Genomic DNA, 24,133 nt, shown 5'->3' on the forward strand with positions numbered 1-24,133 from the left:
TCATAACACCTTTCTCATCATTAAGATAGTTTGAAGGAGTTTATAAAAACAAAGGGAGCAGGGGTGAGTTAAATATGAAGGGATGATATCTAAAAAAAAAAAATGAGAGAGTAATGTATTGGGAGAAAGAGAAGGGGAGAGGTGGGATGGTGTAAATTACTTACCACAGAAGAGACAAGAGAAAGCTTTTACAGTGGAGGGGAAGAGGAGGACAATGAGGTGGAATGAGTATATCTTATTCTCATCAGAATTGGCTCAAAAAAGGCATAACATACACACTCAAATCAATATAGAAAACTATCTTATCCTACAGGAAAGTAGGGGAGAAGGGAAAAGAGAAGGGATGGTGATAAAAGGGAAGACAAATTTGGAGAAGGGGTAGTCAACACCAAAACACTTTTGAGAAAGGACAGAGTGAAAGGAAAGAGAATAGAATAAATGGGGGGATAGGATAGAGGGAAATACAGTTAGCAATAGTAACTGTGACAAAAAATAACTTTGAAACACTGTTCTCTGATAAAGGCATTATTTATTAGACAAATAGAGAACAGAGTCAAATTTACAAAAAATGAGTCCCATTCTCCAATTGGTTAGTGATCAAAAGTTATGATCAGTTTTAAGATGAAATAATTAAAGCTGTCTCGTCACATAAAAATTTTTAGATCACTATTAATTGGAGAAAGATAGATTAAAACAGTCTGAGGTAATATATCATACCTATTAGGTTGACTGATAGGACAGAAAACATAAATGGCCAATGTTGGAAGGAATGTGAAGCAAATAAGAAATTGATGTATTGTAGATGGACTTAAGAAGTGATTCAACTATTCTGTAGAGCAATTTGCAACTATGCTCAATGGGATATAAACTATCCATATCCTCTGAGCTAACAATACCACTACTAAGTTCATGTCCCAAAAAGAGATTTTATAAAAAGTAAAGGAAAATAACACACATACACACACACACACACATACACACACAATATTTATAGCAGCTCTTCTCTGGGGGCAGAGAATTAAAAATTGAGGTGTTTCCCATCAATTGTGGAATTGCTGAACAAATTGTGGCATGTGATTACAATCAAAGAGTGTCATTCTATAACAAATGAAGGGCAGGATAATCTCAGAGAAACTTGGAAAAACTTATGTGAGCTGATGCAAAGTGAAATGTAATCAGTACAAAGTAACAGTCATATTTTAGGATGATCAGCTGTGAATGACTTTGCTGTTCTTAGCAATACATCTATTCAAGACAACTCTGAAAGACTTATGATGAAAACTGCTATCCTTACCCAGATAAAGAACTGGTGGTGTCTGAATACAGACTGAAGTTTTTTTTATGTTATTTTATTTTTCTTGAGGTTTGTTTTGTTTATGTTCTTTCTGACTATTCTGGAGGTGTTTTGCATAACCATACACGTATAGCCTATCTGAAATTGTTTGCCTTCTCAATAGGGGGAAGGGAAGGGAGAGAATTTTGAGCTGAGTTTTCAAACTGAATGATGAAGTTGTTCTCACATGTAACTGGGGGAAAATAAAATATTAAATTAAAAAAGAGGGAAAAGTACTCCTCTATTCCTCTATTTTATGTGTATGTGTTCTCAGTTTTGCTAGGACATAACTACCAAATATGATTATTCTTTTTATTTCTTCTGGTTTTGATGTGTGAGGAATGCACTTACTCTCAAAGGAACAATACTTATTGTTGAAACCAGTAAAACTCTTATTTTATTTTGGATCCTTGTGAATGGGTAACTCCCTAAAGGAGCAAACTTACTCAGATAAATGCAAGGCTATCTATTCCCTGTTTGAATTTTTGCACTTGTTCTCCATTGACTGAATACAACTTCCTGAACTGCCTTTTCCATGTTTTTTTTCCTAGATATGTTTTCCCTTCCTTGTCATGCATTGCATGTGCATATTAATTAGCTTGCTCTGCCCAGGGTGTGTGTGGGTTAATATTAAACAGCTGGTTAAGCATGCTTACAAGCTTCCGACCTTTTACTTCATCAGAAGCCTGGTTCTGCTAGGTCATAGCTCAGGTTGGCACCAGTTACTTCTAGTCTACACAAAATTATCTTTCCCACAAAGCTGGGAGTGCAGTGTTAATCCTGTGGAAATAGAACTCCTTTTACTTCTCACAATTGTTATATCACTTTGTTCATTTGTTATTTAATTGATTTGATTTTGTCCTCTTGTTTTAAGTCATATTAAGTAAGGGTTTGCCAGTTCTATTGATATTAAAATTATCCATGTTCAGCCTTATCATCTCTATATTTTCTTTGTTTCTTTTCATGTATTCCTTCTCTAAATTTTAATATTTCCTCTTTTGTACTTATTTTAGGCTTGTCTCTTTGTTGGCTTCTGTTTTATAAATGCATATTAACTTCTTCAATATTTTCATTTTCTATTTTTAATGCATGTTTGTAATTTTATAACTTTTACCTGTTGAACTTCTTTGACACTATTCCTGAACTTTTGATATGTTGCTTCAACCTTATTATTTTCTTTCAGATAATTATTATTCACTTTTATGATTTAGCCTTCTCATTATTTAGAATTTCATTGGTAAGTCTACTTTTGAGTCTATATTTTTGTGGTATCTAAGCTAATTGCCTTTTTAAAATGTGTTGTGATACATAAAAGCTGAATTAAATGTTTCTGCCTTTTAATTTTTTAAAATAGTTTTGCTTATTTATTTTAAGATTTCTACATTCATTTCCACAAAACTTTGAGCTCCAATTTTTCTCCCCATCTCTCCCCTCCCCCCACCCCATAACACTTTGTGTTCTGCTAGCCACTTCCTTCAATGAGCCCTCCCTTCTATCACACCCCACCCTTCCCTTATCCCCATCTTCTCTGTTTTCTTGTAGGGTAAGATAAATGTCTATACTCCATTATGTGTATTTCTTATTTCCCAGTTATATGCAATAGCAATTCTCAACTTTTGTTTCTAATACTTTGAATTCCAACTTCTCTCCCTCCCTCCCTCCATCCCCACCCATCTCCACTGAGAAGGCAAGCAATTCAATACAGGCTATATATGTATCATTTTGCAAAAGACTTCCACAATAGGCATGCTGTGTAAGACTAACTATACTGCCCTCCATCCTACCTTCTCTCCCCTTTTTTTCTATTCTCTCATTTGACCTTTTCTCTTCTGAAAAGTGTTTACTTCTAGTTACTCCCTTCTCCCACTTGCCTTCTCTTCTATCATCCCCCTCACCCTACTTGTCCCCTTCTCCCCTACTTTCCTGTAGTGTAAGATAGATTTTCAGACCAAATTTAGTGAGCATGTTATTCCCTCCTTAAGCCATATGTGAAGAGAGCAAGCTTTCTTATCATTAATTGATTAATTAATCACTAATTTGTTATTTTTTATAGGTATTTTGTGGGGTATGGGGCAAGCTCTAGAGAATATGTGTATTTCTACACCACCATCTTGACTCTGTCCCATGTTTCTGCCTTTTTACATTTGTTTAAAACATCTGCGTCCAAGTACAAGATTAATTTTTGTAAAAGTTCTGTGTGGTGCTGAGAAATATGTATGTTATTTTAGAGTTCCATGTAAAAGATAATATATCTTTTCATTTTAATTTCTTGAACAATATGTTCAACTCTTTTGTCCATCTTTGTTGTAGACATCTAAAACTGAGAGTGTGATATTCATTGTGTCACTCTTCTTGTAGGTCTGATGTTTCCTTTATGAAATTGAAGGTTAAAACATTTGGAGTATTTCCACAAAATTTATTACTGATATTGATTCATTGTGTATGGTTCCTTCATGCAAAATATAAAGCCCCTTTTCATCCCTATTTGCTCTGTGAATATTCATTTTTGCTTTGTCAGATAGTATTATGAAAACTCTTTTTTAAATATTCACCTGACAATGTTAATAATTTTCAATCCCCCCATTTTTATTTTGTTTGTGTCAATGATTTTTAAGTGAGATTCCTATAAGGAAGAGATTGGAGGGTTTTGTTGTACAATCTGTCACTCTTTCTTCTTGTTATTTTATTAGTTTGCTTAATCTATTCAAGCTTAAAGTTCCAAGTTAGGTTTATATTTCTGGTGTATGTAATATTTTTCTAAGTTATGAATTTCCTCTATAAATACAAGCGTTATATTTCTACAGTTACTTTATCTTAATCCTTTTAAAGTTGTTCCCATTCCCACCGATTCTCTTCACCTTACCTCCAATCTCCTCTATTCATTTGTTACCCCTTTCCCTTCTCAGTTTTGCTTATTAGTTTCTTTTTCTCTCCTGTTTCTATCAGTTTATATAATGCCCCTCTTTCCCTTCTCTGTTAAGTAAAGATCATTCCCTCTTTCTCTCCTTGTGTTCAACTAGTCCTATTGCAAAGAAGCTTTTTTTTTTCTATACCCTTTGATTGAGTTGGAATTTATTGCAACTTAACATAATGTAATAATGAAACATTTTACTCAGTATCGAAACCATGATTATGTCAGTGAAGATGCATGCCTATTATAGTTGACAGCATGTCAAGAACTAATAAGTTCTTTTTTGAATGCCTTGCAATAATTGAAAATTAATCCCATGCAATATGCTATGTTAGACTGTGGGGTACAATTTGAAATCACTGCTCCTCTTTTCATGTATCTGAGCTAAAACTTAAAAAGTCCCATGAGTTAATCTCCCAGATATCAACTGGATGGACATTTTCAAAGATAGCATCAAAACTTTTCCCTTAGTCCTTCTGAACCTTATGGTAACCCCTTTAAAAAGGTTTCGCTTTTTACCTTTAGAGATTCTCATTGGATACTCAACATGCTTCTTTGTGCTACATGACAACAACCTCACTACAGAAGTTTAGTCATTTGCAAAAGGATGCACTACAGCCCAGGTGGAAAAGACCCTATGAAGTCCTTAGCAAAACTTAAGGAAATTGATAGCTGGGTGCATCTGTCTCATGTAAAGAGTGCTTCAAATATCTTAGTGGACACTCTAGCCCACCACTATCAATTTCAAGCTCCTCTGGAAAAAGAAGTGGACTACATCAGTGTATGATTACTCCCCCAAAGCACCAGATGTAGACTATGTATCCTATGTTCCTTGATCCTTTTTTTGAGAATTAAGTATTCTCTATGTGTCCTTTCTCATATTGAAGTCTGTGTTACTGATACTGTCATGGTCCAGCATCTCATTGAACTCCTTAATACCTCCTTGGTCGGTGACAGAATTTGTCCTGACCAAAAGGGGAGAATGTTGAATGCAGCTAGGAACAGCCATTACCTGATATTAGAGCTGGGAATTGCCTGAGGGGCATCAAAATCACTTAAAAGTAGTTTCATGGAAACCAATTGAAGAAAGAAAGAATCCCCCTCACCCCTTCTATTTTGTAAAATAAACTTTACTTGAGTCTCTCTGCTGCTCCCATTCTAGATTCTCCCTATGGACTTTCTCATGAGACATATATTTAACCACGTCCCAGTCTTCCCTTCTGGGCACTTCAATACTATGATAATATGTGATGGATGGTCTGGGAATGGGATCTCCTTGCCTCTATTAAAGATTCTAATTTTTACTATTTTGACAGTATTCTTTGTTTTAGATCGACAATGCTTATATTGTCTCTCTGCATCCTGTTTCTGAGATCAGTATGTTTTCCTTGTTTAATGAGCATATTTTTGATGTTATTGTTTTCTTTTTCTTCTAATTCTTCCCTCCTTTCTGAATATTTGCACTCTGTGTTTGTTGTTTTCTTTTTCTGTTTCTTTTATGAGACTTGGCCTTGGCTTCTCAGTTTTTCTATTCTGCCCGTTATTTTTGCTTTGCAGGCCATACATTATTCTCTCATTATTCTCGTCTATCTGTTAAACCACTCTAGAACACTGTATTGTGACTGCATGTTCTTGGAATATTATCCTTTATTTTGTGGTGTTTAATCATAGATGTCTGAATTCATTTACTAAATCTGAAGATGACATTTTTTTTCTGTTGTTAATGATGTCTCTATTGGTTTCTGTTCAGTGTTTTTAAGTTTTCTTTTGCTTTGATATTTAGTACTTTAAGACATTCCCCTCTCTTATTCCCCCCATTACTCACTTTCTGGGTCTTTAACTTGTTTTTCTATGAAATTGGTTTTTTTAAAAGTCTGAATCTCAAATCGTCTTGACCTTCTCCCACACTGGGCAATTGACAGTAAACCAGCTTGGTCACTGTCCCAGTTGACTTTTGAGTACACAAAACTGGTACCAGCTGGTGGTGACTACTTTCTCAGAGGCTTAGTGGAGTTCTCCACCGCCCTCCTCGCTCCCACACACTGAATTTGGTACCAGTTTGCTATTCCATTCTTTAGTTCTCTAACTCAGCACTAGCATGTCAGAGACCTGCTACACTGGTGATATGGGGCTAATTATATTAGTTTGGTTCTCTGAAATTCTGGGAGCTGGTGTAGGGGGTTGGATGTGTCATTGAGCTCTATTTTAAACCCTGATATCTGTTCTGTTCCTTTCCCTCTGGTCCTAGATGTCATGCAGAGATATTTTGAAGCACATAATTCTGCCCATTGAGGTGCAGGCTATATGGACCCAGATTTGGGGCATTGTACAGACATATTGGCTATCTGTCTAGGCCATAGTATGCTTTCATAGATCATAGAACAGATCTCCACAGCCCTGGAAAGAAGGAAAAGAGGCCTGAATGTGGAGTTGCTTTCTCTTGTGGTTCATGTGTGTAGACTTTTGTAGCCTTATCTGTAGTGTTGGGTCTTAGAGAAGAGTGTTTAGTGAGCTTAGTGTAGAAGTCACTTCATGGCTTTGTATGTATTACGTTTTTGGATTCCAAGCAACCTAAATAATGGATACAGCTAAAGTTTGTTTATCTTTAGTGTATAATTTCTATTTTGGAGAGGTTTGATAGATCAAAGGAACCAGAGGAATGTCTAGTTCACCAACACTTCCTCCATATGCTTTTTATACCAATTCAAAAATATATAGTCTAGTTCTATATTTTTTATTTTAATTAATGATAGATAAAGAAACATAAATAAGGTAGTGATACTTGAGGCCCGGAGGATAGAATCCCCATATCCATGATCAATTATTAGCCTAGGCATTGTAGTTTAGCTCGTGAACCTCTGTCAAAATCATTCATATGTTGTGTTGACTTTGTATGTAGCTCTTTCTTTTCAGAAGATTTTGCAATATCTCTCACACTGATGTAAGTGTATTGAATTGTTTGTGAATTGAGTAATGTTAAAATTAAATAGAGTGAAAACAGCTAGAGGGTGGCCATCTAACTTTTAGCAAAGAGGCCTTGGAAAACACATAAATTTTCATTAGATTGTTGCAGCATAAGTATAACATGCTGAGTACATAAGATGAGACTGAAAATCTATCAGTCAACAATGAAATGGTAAAGCAGATAGGCAGGGAAAAATCTGAAAAAGCATTGTGATTAAGGGGAGGGCACAGGTATTTCAGACTGCTTAACTAACCTGAAGGATTCCTTTGAAGATATTACCATAGTGATAAATAGAGAATATGCTGAGGATGTACTGTTATTACGTTACTATGATTTTTCAAAATGAATTTATGTGCATTCCACATAGAAGAGTTTAATAGTTAAGGTGAAGCATCATGGGATAAGAGTTGATAGGAAATAGAAAAAAATGTACTCTTCATCTAGTCACAAAAAGTTTGTAAGGGTTCATAGTATATGTACTTTACTCAGAAATGATTTTAGGAATTTTATTGGAGAATGGTTTTTAACCAGTCTGTCTTGTTGGCTTTACCTGGAAGATTTCACGCAGTATAAAATGTCTCAGTAGAAGACTCAGAAAGATTACTATTAAAAAGAAATATTAAACAAATTTAACCCATCACACACACACACACAGACACACACACACACTTGCAAGCACACACAGAGTTTCTTAAGATTTGCAAAGAACTTTTCACAACTATTTTTTGATCATTATAAGAACACTCCAGCGAAGGGGCTACTAGTATTGGTATCATAAAAAATATATTAAGAATCAGAAATATCAAATAATTTTTTTGATGATTATACTTCTCAGAAAATACCAAAATGGTGTTTGAATTCTGACCATGTATTCAGCACTTTCAATTAATGCCTTAGTTTTTTCATATAAAAAATTATTTCCCACATGGTATCATACAATATTTGAATATTAAATAAGACATCAGAGTTTATATCATTTAATTTGCTGAAGGAATTAGACATAAAGTTTTTCAGGTAACTTATAATAGTTAAAATTGATGACATACTAAATAATAAGAAAGAAGGTTCTTATTCTTCTATTCACACTAAACAAAGTGGAAAAGGTAGAAGATCTGAGTAACTTATTGATGGTAATTTCAGGACATTGACAACAAAGTGATATGCCACACTTAATAAGGAAAGGAAGTAAAATTAGAAAGTTAGTAGAGAGATAGATTAGATAGATAGATAGATAGATAGATAGATAGATAGATAGATAGATAGATAGATAGATGATAGATAGATAGGTAAGTAGGTAGATAGATAAAATGTTTTTGAACTTTATCTAAAAATAAAAGAAGGCAACAATCCATAAATCCATGTATCTGAACTTACTGGGGGTGGAAGTAAAATGGAAGAGTAGAGAAAGCACTACATCAAAGATGTCCCCAAATTCCCTTCCAAACAACCTTAAAATGACACCCAAAATCAAATCTGGGAGTGACAAAGCCAGCAAAAAGGTCAGGGTGAGAAATTCTTCAAATCCAAGATGACTTAGAATTCTGAAAGGAGAGATCTGTAACAGCAGGTTGTAGATTGGGTCTGAGTGCGTACAGATAGACACAGGACTAATGGTGGGACTAGATGGTAGTAACAACAGCAGCTTTAGCAGCTCACAAGTGGGGTGTGTGTGTGTGTGTGTGTGTGTGTGTGTGTGTGTAAATCTGCTAACTGTTAGAAAGAGAATAAAGGGGTCTCATGCTAGCACAGGCCGTAGGACTAGATGTTGTTTAGCAACGCTGTTGTCTATACTCATTTCTAGGTCATAGTTCAGGGGCAGACAGGAACACTTGTGGTCACTGGGCATGAGTGACCTTGAGGAGCAGTACCAATTACAATCACAGGGGATCAGGAGCTAATTCTGCTTAATGATGACAGTGCAAACTCAAAAAGTAATGACTACATCTCTCTCCATATCATCCTACTGTGAAAGCATTAACAACTTCCAAAACCATAGGAATAACTCTGAAAACAGTAGAACAAAAAAGTATAAATATAAGACTATGTCCCCAACCCCTCAAAAAATGCTACACACACCTCAGGAAAAGTACAAAATTTTAATATGAAATAAGTTAGAAAAAAAATGAGCTAATAGCAAAAACAAAATTTGTAGGATGTAGATGAAAAATTAATAAAAGGGAGAAAAATGAAACCAGTGAATGGAGCATGTAAATTAAAAAATTAGAAAAAAAAGAATTAATTAAAATCTCCAATTAGATACCCAAATAGAAATTCCAAAGATCAGAGAGTTTAATAAAATTGAAAGTAAAATTGAATTTATTAATAAAGTAGCAGCTGATTTTATTAAAAGAAACAATAGAATATAAAAATCATTGGCTAATCTGATTTTTAAAAAGAGGGGAGCCAAAGTGCTAGAATCAAAAATGAATTTTCTACAAAGACAAAATCAAAGCCATTGTTAGGGGTTTTATCCAATTATGTGATAGCATAACTGACAATATAAGCAAAATTATTGGATATTTACAAAACTATAAACTGTCCAGATTAACAGAAAAAGAAATAGGATAAAGACATGATCCTAAATTAGAAAAAGAAATTGAACAAACTTCACTGAGCTCCCTAAGGAAAAAAAAACATTTCGAGGAAGAGATGGATTTACAAATGAATTCTACTGAATATTTAAAAAACAATCCCAATACTCTATAAATTATTTGAAAAAAACATAGGTAATGGAATCCTAAAAATTTCCATTTATGTTACAAATATGATTTTTGTACCTAAACTAGATAGAGCAAACATAGAGAAATAAAGCTATAAACCAATTTCCCTAATGAGTATTGATGCAAAATTTCAAAATAATATCCATCTATCACTTTACAGATTATGACTGATTTCATATGCATTATATTCTTTAATTCTCAAACACAAAGCAGCCAAGACAATTATTATGTTCTAAGATTTACATGTTTGAAAAATGAATATCAGGAAGGTTTCATTATTTTCCAACTTCACATAATTGATATGTGATCTAGGAAAGACTTGAATTTAGATCTCCTGATTTTAAAATAATTATGTTTTGAAACTGAAAATATCTTGTTTTTCTACACAGCTTCCCCATTTACCATATAGTGCACCAAATATTTGCTGCAGAAAGACGTGTGTGTGTGTGTGTGCGTGTGTGCGTGTGTGCGTGTGTGCGTGTGTGTGTGTGTGTGTGTGTGTGTGTGTGTGTGTGTGTGTAAAGGATTACATTACAGAGAAAAATGCAGAAGATTGATTCAGGAAAGGTTGGATGGAAAAGGTCAGTCTTGCTCTGAGTATTGAATATCTGAATAAGTAAATAGGAAATGAGAAAGGACATGAATTCTGAATGACCATTGACATTCTTTGATTTAGCTGCTTTTTAAAAATTAAATGCTGCTTGTATCTTATTGACTGGAGTTTGGAAATTGTATAATGATAATTTTTGATAATAAATTTATTTATAATGTATGGCAGTTATGAAATATGTAGGATTTTTTTAATAATTAAAAAAAATTGCTGAGACTTCCCAAAGTCACAACAAAGCTAATGCTTTTCCTTTAATATTTCCAATTTACTCTTTACATTGTTTGTAAATAGTTGCTTGTACATTGCCTCCTATAGTTGATTATGAACTCAGTGAAAACAGGAATAATCTTTTGTTTTTCTTTGTCTTCCCAAGTACTTTGCAGAGTGCTTGATATATCATAGTGCTTCATAAATGTTTGTTAACTGACTTCTGAATTGGTCCCTTAATTGTCTCCCTACCTCTCCAATTCTTTCTCCACATTGCCATCAAGAATATTTCCAAAAGCACAGGAGCAATCAGGCCCTCCTCACTATCACTGAGTAAACTCCAATGGCTTTCTATTAATTTAAGCACCAAATATTAACTCATCTGCTTAGTATTTAAATTTCTACCATCTCGTCTTTTCCTACTTTTCTAGTGTTCTCACATGAATTATCTTCTATGATCTATCTATCCTTACTGGAAAACTCTGCACACATTCAGTTTGATCTTTTTTCTGTACATTTTTATGCTGGATTTTCTCTATTTCTGAATGCTCCCTCTTTATCTATACTTCTTGCATTCTCTTGTTTCCTTCAAGATGTAGCTCAAGTACCACATTCTACATTAAGCCTTTCCCGGTCTCCCAGATGCTAGTGTATAATCTTCTCAACCATATTTTATTCATATTGCATAAATGATATTGAGACATGTGTGTGCAGGCTATGTCTTCTACTTGTGATATAAACCTTTTGAAAACAGGGATTGTACAATTTGATACTCTGGTCTCATACTTTGGCCAGTTTTTTTATAACATTGCTCAAGAATCCAAATACCCTGAATGGCTGGAGTTATTTATTTTCTAAAATTCATTAGCCCTTATTCACTGTGCTCTTTGACTATTTGTTAGGTGCCAGTTATTAGCATCTCAGTTCCATTTAAACACAATATCAATGGGTCTTATAAGGAGATACTTACTTACTTTACTTACTTACTTACTTACTTACTTACTTACTTACTTACTTACTTACTTCAATGAAATAGCAAGACATTTTCTCCCATAATTTTGGTGCATACTCTCCAACAATCATCTCATTCTATAGGAAGGAAGCTCAAAACATAGACTAATCCCTACATAGCACCATCAAATTTATCTCAAAAGGCAGTATTACTGCCATGGATCAAAAAGTACAAGATTCAACATACATCCCAGTAGAAAAAAATAAACCATTACTAAGGGGAAGACCATGAAAACCACCAATAAAAGACTTTCCATGAGAAGGGAGTTACTCCTTTTGTTGTTTTATCTTGGCCCAACTTCACCCTGGACTTTGCATGTATTGGTAGGAGTGTGCATCATAGATTTTTGTAAGGGTGTAATGATAATTTAAATGGGATACTCTTCCCCATTCTTTAATATGTCCATATGTCCTGCTTAAATCACCTGGAAGCCTACGTTACATGTGGTGGGAGGAGCTTGCAGAACAAGCAGAACAGGAAGGGTGGAGCAGAACCAAGAAGAAGTTAACAAGAGGGGTTGGGGTTGAAGAGAGAGGATGCAGCCTGGCAGGCACAGGAAGACTTGAGAGTGTTTGCTTGTGGCAAGGCCTTGGCAAGGTAAGGAAGACTTGGGAATGTCTTTGTCTCCAGCACTGCAAATGTGTGGTTGGTTGTTTTTTTGGTTGTTGCCCTTCATTCTTGAAAAGGACCAAAATAACATCACCATGACAAAGTGAAATTTCAGTGTCCAACTGTGGCTGATCAGAGCAACACAAGCTCAGAATGCTCTACCACAGGCTCTATCTTAGTTCTGATTTGCTCATAGAGCACAGCACCCTTTCTGATGCAATCTGTGCCAGTGTCTCCCATGTTGCAGAGTCAAATCCAAAGTTCTTTACAGAGACCTTGAGAGTGTCCTTGTATTGCTTCTTCTTACCACCATGTGGTCACCTGCCCCATGTGAGCTCTCCATAAAAGAGTCCTTTTGGAAAGTGTACATTTTGCATTCAAATAATGTGGCCAGTCCATCAGAGTTGCACTCTGTAAGCATAGTTTGAATACTTGGCAGTTCAGCTCAAGCAAGGACTTCCATATCTGGTAACTTATCCTGCCAGGTGATGCTCAGAATCATCCTAAGACAGTTCACATGGAAGTGATTCAGTTTCCTGGCATAGCACTGGTAGACTGTCCATGTTTCACAGGCATACAACAATGAAGTCAGCACAACAGGTCCATAGACCTTCAGTTTGGTAATAATTCTAATAACTCTTCTCTCCCAAACTTTTCTTTGGAGCCTCCCAAACTTTGACATAGCTCTGGCAATGCACTCATCAACCTCAATATTGGGAATGCCTTTGTCCCCAGCAGTGCTAATTTGTATTGACTTCTCAGCTACTATGACAGATTTGGCTTTCTTGTGTTGGGATTTTGTTTTCTGATGTCTGAATAAATGTTTTTATTCTGCCTTCTATATGAAGAGTCTTATATACTTTGTGATTTAGAATTATGTAAGCATATTCAAAACTGTCCTAGTACTGTGAATATTGTGTGGTTGATACAGGGGATGGGAGCAGAGGAATGTTTTATAACAGCTACTTCTTATATCAGCTGAATGAAGGGATAAACAAACTGGTAGAGACTCACAAGAAATAGCAATAGACAAACCAGATACCAACCCATCAACATTAACATTAGAGCCCTGAATGGATAAAACAGCTACCCTTTGAAACCTAAATTGCCAGTTTGTGTCTATGTTGGGGAAAAACTCCAGAGCACCTGGTATACTGGTAAGAACAAGGTAAATGTGGGGCAGAGCCAAGATGGTGGAGTAAAAGCAGGCACTTCCCTGAGCTCCCAAAGCCCTCCAGATATCTGTAAAATGATTCTAATACTCTAGAGCTACAGAACTCAGAAAATGACAGAGTGAAATAAATCCCTAGCCCAAGGCAACCTGGAACATCAACAGGAAGGATCTATTATACCAGGCAGAGAGCAGAGCACATTGTGGAATGAGGTAAACCAACACAGATGGGCCAGAGCAGGTCTTAGGGGACAAAATCATTGGCAGCTGTGGAAATTTTGAGACAAATGCCCAAAAAAGGTCTGTGAGAAAACTGTGGGATCTGGGTGAAAGGAGCTCCTGGTCTAGCCAGGTCCAGCCCCAGCCCCAGAACAGAGGGGGGAGGGGGAAGGAGAAGAGGGAGAAGGAGGGGAAGAAGAAGGATCTGTTTCCAGGGCTCTCAGTGCACCAGCAGTGGGGGATTGAGAAGCTGATACAAAATCCCTGAAGCCTGGGACAGTACACTCACAGACACCTTCACCCCCCATTTCATTATGTGACATGCATTTTACATACAAAGATACACTTGCCTTGTTTTTAGAGAATATTAAGAAACTTTATTTCTGGAGTAAAGGTATGTTATAGCTTGATGCATATTCAATGATTTCATAGTACAAAGAGTGTAAAGGACAAAAATGAACCACTAACCACCCTTCTACCTTTTTTTCTTTCCATTTCCAGTATGTACTTTCACAAACGAATTTATGTTTGATTCTTGGCCAAAAGTTTGATATCTTACCTGTATTTTTATGTTCAGGACAACAGAATATTTAAATACTTTTAACACATGGGGTCAGAAGTTCACAAAATACGCTTGATGCATTAGAATAAAGAAGAGAATATTTTTACATATTGGTCATCTCTTTCTTCAAGAAAGTCACAAAGAGAGAAATATCATTTTCTTTTGAGTTTTTGTCTTTCCCCACCCAAAAAAATTCCATCTGAATCAATTCCAGATTATGAATAACTTTTTTTTTCATTCAACATGGTAGATTCTCAACAAGGATAGAAGGCTAAGGTACATTTCAATAAGATATTGTAAAACTTTCTACACGACTTTAAAAGTTTCTACACCACTTAAAGGTTTGCAAATAATTTTCCTCGTAACAATTCGGTAAAGAAAGTGGAACAAACTTAATTATCCTCATTTTATAGGTAAGAAAACTGAGTCTCAGAGAAGTTATATCTTACCTATTACAATGCTTAACAGGAATTGATCAATTTGAACTTGTTCAATTAAAAGACTTATTTTTTCACTTCTAACATTGCATGTCTTTTAATGCAATTTTATTATATTTCATATCTGCCAAAATGTCATGTATCTAGGGTGTTCAAATTTTCTAAAAATTGTGACTACTCTGATATTATCATTAATGATTAATAATAAGTACAATGTACAGTAAATAGTATAAAATAGTGGATAACTTTATAACCTTTAATTATGCAGTTATAATTTCATATCTATTTTGCTTGAACTTAGAAGATATTCACATTACAAAAAGGAAAACTAAGGTAAAAGGAACCGGGTGCTTTTTTGGTGACTTAATACATAGTTTTAAAGTGGGATCTTCCTTTGATTCTTAATCAAATAATAAAGATGACTTATAACTCATAAGCTCATTATTATTTTGTGAATCCTAAAGAATATTTTGACTTTGGAATGCATATTTAAGTAACATTTTCTTGAAATTTCTAATTATTATAATTAACTTTGGAGTAAGCTTAAAATTTCTGTAGTTCATATGTGTTCAATATCCTCCATAAGCTTAATTAATTAAAATATAAAAAGGCAATAATCAAAATAAACATTTTACCTGAATTCATTATTCATATTTGCTGTTTACATAAGTGTCTTCACTAAAATTACAATTGCTTTTCTTTAAAAAGAAAAGACCCTACTAGAAGCAAAAACAATTCAATTCATTTCAAATATATTGTCAAAACAATTTCAGATTCTATCCTTTGAAATAATTCAGTATCACAGTGTCTTCCATGTTGGAACTCATTTTGTCCAGCTCTTCAAAGAACCATTTTGGATATTGACTTTGTTCATAACCCTAATTGCTTGGCCACTTGAGCTTAGAGTGGGTTAAGTGCTATGTATGCTTCTTTCTAAATTGAACATCCTGCCAATACAACTAAGTCACAACATTCAGTGTTTTATTATAATGCTTTAGGACTTCCTTGAGCAAGAATTGACAACTTTATGCTTCATAAATATTACAATAACAGATATTTTGTGCTCATAACACTACTGAGTTGATATGAAATTTGCCCCTATGTTAGGTAAATAGGAGAGAAAAATCACGAGAGTTAACAAAGCCAAAACTGTTTACCTTTCCATATATGAAGTTCATATATTTAATTCTTAAGAACATTATAATCATAAAGACAATTAAAAAGCATCTACTTAGATGGCATGGAAATGAGTCTGTTGGAATGATTTCAAAAGAAGAATTTAAGGGTGAGAAAAAAGTATGCATTGAGAGTAGGGGGAAGAAAGAAGATGAATGGGGAAATGATCTGACAAAAGAAGGATGGAAAAATTTTTACAAGGAAGGAGATAATGGAAAGAGGGAACTAGTAATGGTAAACTTCAATTTCATCTGAGGGTAAGGGACTTATTAAAAGAGCAGGATGGTAAGAAGGAAGGTAGATTAAAAGAAGCGCTGGTTAAAAACAAACCAGACTTTTGATGAGGGAATGGGGAAAAAAGAGAAGGATAAATAGAAGGGAATAGGATGGAAGGAAATACGCAACTAACAATGATAACTGTGCACTTCAGTGAGATGAACTGATCCATAAAATGGAAGAGAATAGTAGAATGAATTAGAAACTAGAATCCAACAATATGCTAATTACAAGATAAACACTTGAAACAGAAAGACATAAAGGATTAAAATAAGAGGCTGAGAGAATCTATTATGCTTCAGTTAAAGCAAAAAGAGTAGTAGTAGCAAATATAATTTTCAAAAAAGTGAAAAAATAGACTAATTTTGAAAGACATCCAGGGAAACTATCTTTTAATAAAAGGTCCCATTGAAAACGGATTAATATTGGTACTGAATTTTCAGGAAATACTGGCATAGCCAAATTTTTGGAAAAGAGGTACAAGAAGATATCATAAAAATATACTAACTGAATAACTTAATTTGCCCATCTAAGACCTATATAAATCTAAATGTAAAATAAAGAAGTTAAGGAAATGAATAGCGTTTTAGAAAAATTAGATATGATATTTTCCAGTTATGCATGTCACCTTCACAAAAGTTGTCCATCATGTCATAAAAACCACATAATAAACTCAAAATAAATCCAACATGAAATCTCAGAAGAGTATAAAAATATTTTTTAATCAAATAAGGGGGAATAGAAGAAAAAGTGGCAAAACAAATGATAGTAATGAGAAAGAATAATGGGAAAATTCAATAGTTGGTAAAAGTACTTCAAAAATTTAAAAAAAAAAGGTATAGGAAATTCACTAAAGAAAATAATTCCTTAAAAACTAGGATTTGACAAATGGAAAAGCAGTTAGAAAAGATCACTGAAGAAAATGAGTCCTTAAAAATAAAATCAGGAAATGATAAAAACACAATCAAAACAATAAAAATATTAGAAAGAAATATGAAATATCTCATTGGCAAAACAACCTGATCTGGAAAGTGGATTTAGGGAACATAATTTAAAAATTATCGGAGTACTGGAAATCCATGATTTAAAAAAGAACCTGGATATCATATTTCAATAAATTGTTAAGAAAAACTGCTCTAATACCCTAGAAACAGAAGACTAATTATGAAGTGAAAGAATCTATCAATCACTAGCTGAAAAAGATCCCAAAAGGAAAGGTTCCAGAAGTATTATAGTCAAATTACAAAAACTCTTACCATAAGGAGAAAATACCACAAACAACCAAAAAGAAACAGTTGAAATATCAAGGAAAACATCAGAAAAGATTACACATGATTTTGTGTTTTCTGTGGTAAAGTACTGGACAATTTGGAATATGATATTCCAGAAAGTGAAGAAATTAGGATTATAACCAAGAATCACCTATTCAGCAAAATTTAGCATAATCTTTCAGGTATAAAAATTGACATTTAATGAAATAGAATATTTTCAAGTATTTTTTATTGAAAGACTAGAGCAGAACGATTTGTTCTTCAAATATATGAATCAAGAGAAACATTAAAAAGAAAAAAAGAAAAAAACAAAAAAGTAAACACATAAGGGATTGAGTAAGATTAAACTTATTCCTACATGGCAACATTATATTTGTAGCTATTAAGAACTTTATCACTATAAGGACAATTAGAAAGAGTATGCATAGACATAGGGTGTGAGTATGAGAAGACTATGATGGGAAGATATTAAAAAATAAGGGATGAGAAAAAAAAAGATTGTACTGAGAGAACAGGGAAGTGGGAGATAGAATGGTGTAAATTATCTCTTGTAAAAAAGCTATGAAAGAACTATTATAGTGAAGAGTAAATGGTCTGGGTTGACTTTAGAGACTTAAACAGGTAGAGAGGAGAAAGAGAGACAGAGAGAGAAATAGAATGATAAATGAGAAAATAGGACAGAGGGAAATGCACAATTATTATTCATAATTGTGAATATGAACGAAATGAACTCACCTATAAAATGAATCCTATCAGTTTGGTGATTGTGACACAAAAGGAAAATCATGAACCGTGAAGGAAAATGTGAAAAAAATGGGATACTTATGCATTTTTGGTGGCGTTGTGCACTAGTTCAACAATTCTGGAAGATGATTTTGAACTGTGACCAAAGGGCTTTAAAAATGAGTAGACAGGGGAGGATCCAAGATGGTGGAATAGAAAGATACACATATGCTAGCTCCTAACCCACAGCCCATAAAATATCTGTAAAGAAGAACTCCCAACAAATTCTGGAGCAGCAGAAGTCCCATAACAATGGATTGGAGGAGATTTCTGTTCCAGAGAGATATGAAAAACCAACAGGAAAGGTCTCTTGCACACTAGACATGGAGCAGAGCCCAGCCCTGCCTCAGCTGTGCAGCACCAAGGGGAGCAGATCCAAGCAGGCTTCAGGGACAGAATCTCCAATGGCAGCACAGGTCCCTCCACCCACAGGCACCAAAGGTCAATGAGAGGGTCTTTTCAGCTTGCTGAGAGGGAAGCGGGGTGTCCCCATAACCCAGTCCACCTCGGGAGGCAGAAGCAGAGGCAGCAGCAGACAAGGACTCTGAAGGTAGCAGGAGCTCAGATCCTTTGTTAAAGGTCTCTACATAAATCCCCTGAGGGAACTAAGCCCCGTGTGGTGGCCCTGCCCTCACCTGAGCTCCTGAACTTAATCTCACACTGAATAGCAACCTAGGCCCCACTAAGAGCCCTGAGGCTGGGAAGCAGCATTTGAATCTCAGACCCCAAGCTCTGGCTGGGCAGAACTGGAGGCGAGGTGGGTGTGGAGAGGAAACTCAGAAGTCAAGTCACTGGCTGGGAAAATGCCCAGAAAAGGGGGGAAAATAATAAGACCATAGAAGGTTACTTTCTTGCTCAACAGATATCTTCTCCCATCCTTTCAGGAGAGGAAGAACAATGCTTACCACTAGGAAAAAACATAGAAGTCAAGGCTTCTGTGTCCCAAACATTCTAAATAAATACTGAATGGACTCAGGCCATGGAAGAGCTCAAAAAGGATTTTGAAAATCAAGTTAGACAGGTAGAGGAAAAATTGGGAAGAGAAATGAGAGAGATGCAAGAAAAGCATGAAAAGCAGGTCAACACCTTGCTAAAGGAGACCCAAAAAATGCTGAAGAAAATAACACCTTGAAAAATAGGCTAGCTCAATTGGCAAAAGAGGTTCAAAAAGCCAATGAGGAGAAGAATGCTTTCAAAAGCAGAATTAGCCAAATGGAAAAAGAGGTTCAAAAGCTCACTGAAGAAAATAGTTCTTTCAAAATTAGAATGGAACAGATGGAGGCTAATGACTTTATGAGGAACCAAGAAATCACAAAATAAAACCAAAAGAATGAAAAAATGGAAGATAATGTGAAATATCTCATTGGAAAAACAACTGACCTCGAAAATACATCCAGGAGAGACAATTTAAAAATTATGGGACTACCTGAAAGCCATGATCAAAAAAAAAGCTTTAACATCATCTTTCATGAAATTATCAAGGAAAACTGCCCTGAGATTCTAGAACCAGAAGGCAAAATAAGTATTCAAGGAATCCACTGATCACCAACTGAAAGAGATGCAAAAAGAGAAACTCCTAGGAACATTGTGGCCAAATTCCAGAGTTCCCTGGTCAAGGAGAAAATATTGCAAGCTGCTAGAAAGAAACAATTCAAGTATTGTGGAAATACAATCAGGATAACACAAGATCTAGCAGCTTCTACATTAAGGGATTGAGGGAGTGGAATAGGATATTCCAGAAGTCAAAGGAACTAGGACCAAAACCAAGAATCACCTACCCATCAAAACTGAGTATAACACTTCAGGGGAAAAATGGTCTTTCAATGAAATAGAGGACTTTCAAGCATTCTTGATGAAAAGACAAGAGTTGAAAAAAAAATTTGACTTTCAAACAAAAGAATGAAGAGAAGCATGAAAAGGTAAACAGCAAAGAGAAGTCATAAGGGACTTACTAAAGTTGAACTGTTTACATTTCTACATGGAAAGACAATATTTGTAACTCTTGAAACTTTTCAGTATCTGGGTAGTTGGTGGGATTGCACAGACACACACACACACACACACACACAGACAGAGAGCACAGAGTGAATTGAATAGGATGGGATTATATCTTAAAAAAATGAAATTAAGGGGTGAGAGAGAAATGTATTGGGAAGCGAAAGGGAGAAATGGAATGGGGCAGGTTATCTCATAAAACAGGCAAGCAAAAGACTTTTTAGTGGAGGGAAAAAGAGGGGAGGTGAGAAAAAAACATGAAGTTTACTCTCATCACATTCACTAAAGGAAGGAATAAAATGTACATGCATTTTGGTATGAAAACCCATCTTACAATACAGGAAAGTGGGGGAGAAGGGGATAAGCAGGGTCGGGGGATAATGGAAGGGAGGGCAATGGGTGGAGGGAGCAATTTGAAGTCAGCACTCTTCAGAAGGGACAGGATCAAAAGAGAGAATAGAAGCAATGGAGGCAGGATATGATGGAGGGAAATACAGTTAGTCTTACACAACATGACTATTATGGAAGTCATTTGCAAAACTACACAGATATGTCCTATATCGAATTGCTTGCCTTCCCAAAGGGAATTGGGAGGGAGGGAGGGATGAAGAGAAGTTGGAACTCAAAGTTTTAGGAACAGCTGTCAAGTACTGTCCTTGCTACTAGGAAGTAAGAAATACAGTTAATGGGGTATAGAAAGTCATCTGGCCCTACAGGACAAAAGAGAAGATGGGGACAAGAGAAGGGATGGATGATAGAAGAGAGGGCAGATTGGTGATAGGGGCAATTAGAATGCTTGGTGTTTGGGGGTGGGGGGAAGGGACAAATGGGGAGAAAATTTGGAACCCAAAATTTTGTGAAAATGAATGTTAAAAGTTAAATAAATAAATTTAAAAAATTAAAATAAACTATTCAAAAAGAAAAGAGTAGACACTTTGACCCAGCAATAGCACTACTAAGTCTATTTCCCAAAGAGACCAAAGAAAAGGTAAAAATACCGATCATTAAGAGTATATACATCAGCTCTCTTTGTGGTAGCAAAGAAATGGGAATTCAGAGGATGCCCCTCAACTTTTATCACTCAAAATATGTAATTATTTATAAGAACATAAAAATTGCTTCAGAAAAAAATAATGGACCAAAATATTCCCAACTATCAATCTCTTCTGTATCATTTCTGACTGTTATCGTCTATCATTTGATTGAAAAGTTTCCAGAAAATGAGTGTCCATCATGCCTGAAAGCAGATAAATTTTGATAGCTGTTTTTAGTAGGAAGAATTTTCTTCCCCCTCACATGAATTTGCTTTGGTCCCCTCACATAATCACAAAATTTGAAAACCAACTCAGTGATCAGGTAGTCCAACCCATTTACCACAGGAGTACCAATTACATGCAGTTATGTAATCTCTGCCTGAAAACCTACAAGAAGGAAAACCTATCACTTTTGGAAGAAGCTCATTCCACTTTCGGAGAGTTCTAAATTGTTAGTATGTTGTTTTTTTTTTTTTCCTTTCTGATCAGAAGCATGAATTGGCCTCTTTTCAAATTTTGCCTATTGCCCCTGGTTCTGTCTTGTGTCAAACAGATCAACTCTAATTTGTCTTCAGTATGATAACATTTATAATACTTGAAGACACATCTTTTTCTCCTTAGTTCTTTTCCAGGTCAAATGTATTTAGTTTCTTCCACTAATACTAATATGGTATGAACCTGACACTCGTTGTTATTTGATTTGTCAGTCTCTTTCAAGGTTTTCAATGTTTTTGTTGAAGTTTGGTTGCCAGAAGTGTATACAATTCTAGATGCGATATGACCATGACAGATTACAGTTTCTGTATATTGAAAAGTTCAATATTTTCTCCTTTTATTTTACACTTACACACACACATTGATACTCATTTCAGTCCTTAGACTAGTGAATCCAAATGACTAATTCATTTAAGCTTCTTTATTTTTCTTGGATATATTGATTAACTAAATTGAACAGTCAAAATATTTTTCAGATGCGTGCCTGAGTAACTCTTTTAAATATTTAAATTATTTTATTTTCAGCTGTGTAAGCACTTAAAGTGAGGCTATAAAGAGTCATTTAACCTGAATCTGGCAGTTAGTACCTTAGGAAAGAAATTCATTGTCTGATTTCTTCATAAATGAAAAAATTTTTTTAGATAAGTACTTGTATCATTTTACCTCAGTTTGTATTATAAGTTTATATATACATCAGTGTGCTTCATCATGGGATAACAAATTAGAAGAGCATAGGCTGAATGAAGCCCACTTATACTAATTACCTCCAATGAGTTAATTAGTAGTAGAATAAAAAAATCAACTATGATCTTAGATTATCTGTCTGATAATAGTATTAAAAAGTATCCATTTATCACCTTTATAAATGGAAATTACTTTAGTGTTATAGCCTCCATCACCTATCTCCATCCATAAAATTGAAATATAGATTAATCTCATGTGACTGACTTTTTTTGTCTTTAAATTTCTTCTATATAAGCACAAATAATGTTTATTAATGTAGTAACAAATTTAATTCAGTGATACGAGTTCTTCCTTTGTCATATGTAAGTACCCTTTTTACTCACGTAGATTATGATTTTTCCATGCTTTAACAGTTGATCTTTTTTAGTTGCCATGGCTGAAAAAATATAATTTGTCACCTGATAAATCACCTTCTGTTGAGGGCTTAGCTAGATTTGTCTTCAAATGGCAGACATGAAATCTTTGGGCAGACTTAAAAGTCCATTGAGGTGGCAGAAATTGCTGACAAATTTTTAAGAATCTAGACTTATCTTCCTGTGATGATGAAATAATAGCTTAGGTTTTAAACAGAGGAACACTTTTAACAATTTATAGCAGTTATTTGATATCAAGCAAGAGCCAAATAGGAGGTCAGTGAGAGAAAAGATACTAAAAAGAAATATGAGGGGTCAAATAGCAGCTTCAGCAACTTTGAGTTTTTATTTCATGATCAATCCTGCTAAATTTCATCTTCCTACTGCCTATTCCCCTCTTTCCCTCACCCCCACACAGAGCCTTTTACTTGTGTCTTGTACTATGTAAACAACCACTTAAGAACCAGAAAGAAGTATTAATCTGACCATCCCAGTGATAGATAATTATGTGTCTTTTATACAACACAACTACACTTTATTCTTTACAGGTTATATTCCAATTGTTTTCAATTCTGTCCCTTCCTTCTCCCATGTAAGATTTCAACCTCCCTCCTCCTTCTGTTACAGGTGTCAGACCCTTAATGCAGTCATAATAAAATTCCCAGGCACCTAGAGCAAAAATTGTGCATATGCCCTTGGAAGAATTCTACCTGTTTCTTATCAAGCAAATAACATTTGTGTTATGGAAGGCATCATTCAGAGGGATGACTCTGCATTCTGTTGAAGTGACTCATATGTAAGAGATCCATTGACTGTTTTGGGGGAGACATAGTAAGTTCCATAGGAAGAGCAGAAATGAATGGGTTATGATCTGCATTGCAAATATCATTCCATTCCATTTATCCCCAGACCTAACTCCACCTATAAATTCTCTGTTTCTATAAAATGAGCTACCATCCCTCCATTTACATAGCTTTGAAACCTCTGTTAACCTCAGCTCCTCACTCTTTTCCCTCACCACACATATCCACTTGGTTGCCAAATTCTTTCATTGATACCTCCAAACAACTTTTGCATCTGTACCTTCTCTGTAATTTCAGTGCCACCACATGAGTATATGTGCTGATGCCTTGTCCCTCAGACTATTACAATCACCTCCTAATTGGTCTTGTCACTTCAATCCATTTACCACTGAAGTAATTTTCCAGGAGCACAGGACCGACTGTGTCACCTCCTCCTTAATAAAGCCT

The sequence above is a fragment of the Notamacropus eugenii genome, chromosome 4 (assembly GCF_028372415.1).
Source record: "Notamacropus eugenii isolate mMacEug1 chromosome 4, mMacEug1.pri_v2, whole genome shotgun sequence".
NCBI classification, from domain to species: Eukaryota; Metazoa; Chordata; class Mammalia; order Diprotodontia; family Macropodidae; genus Notamacropus; species Notamacropus eugenii.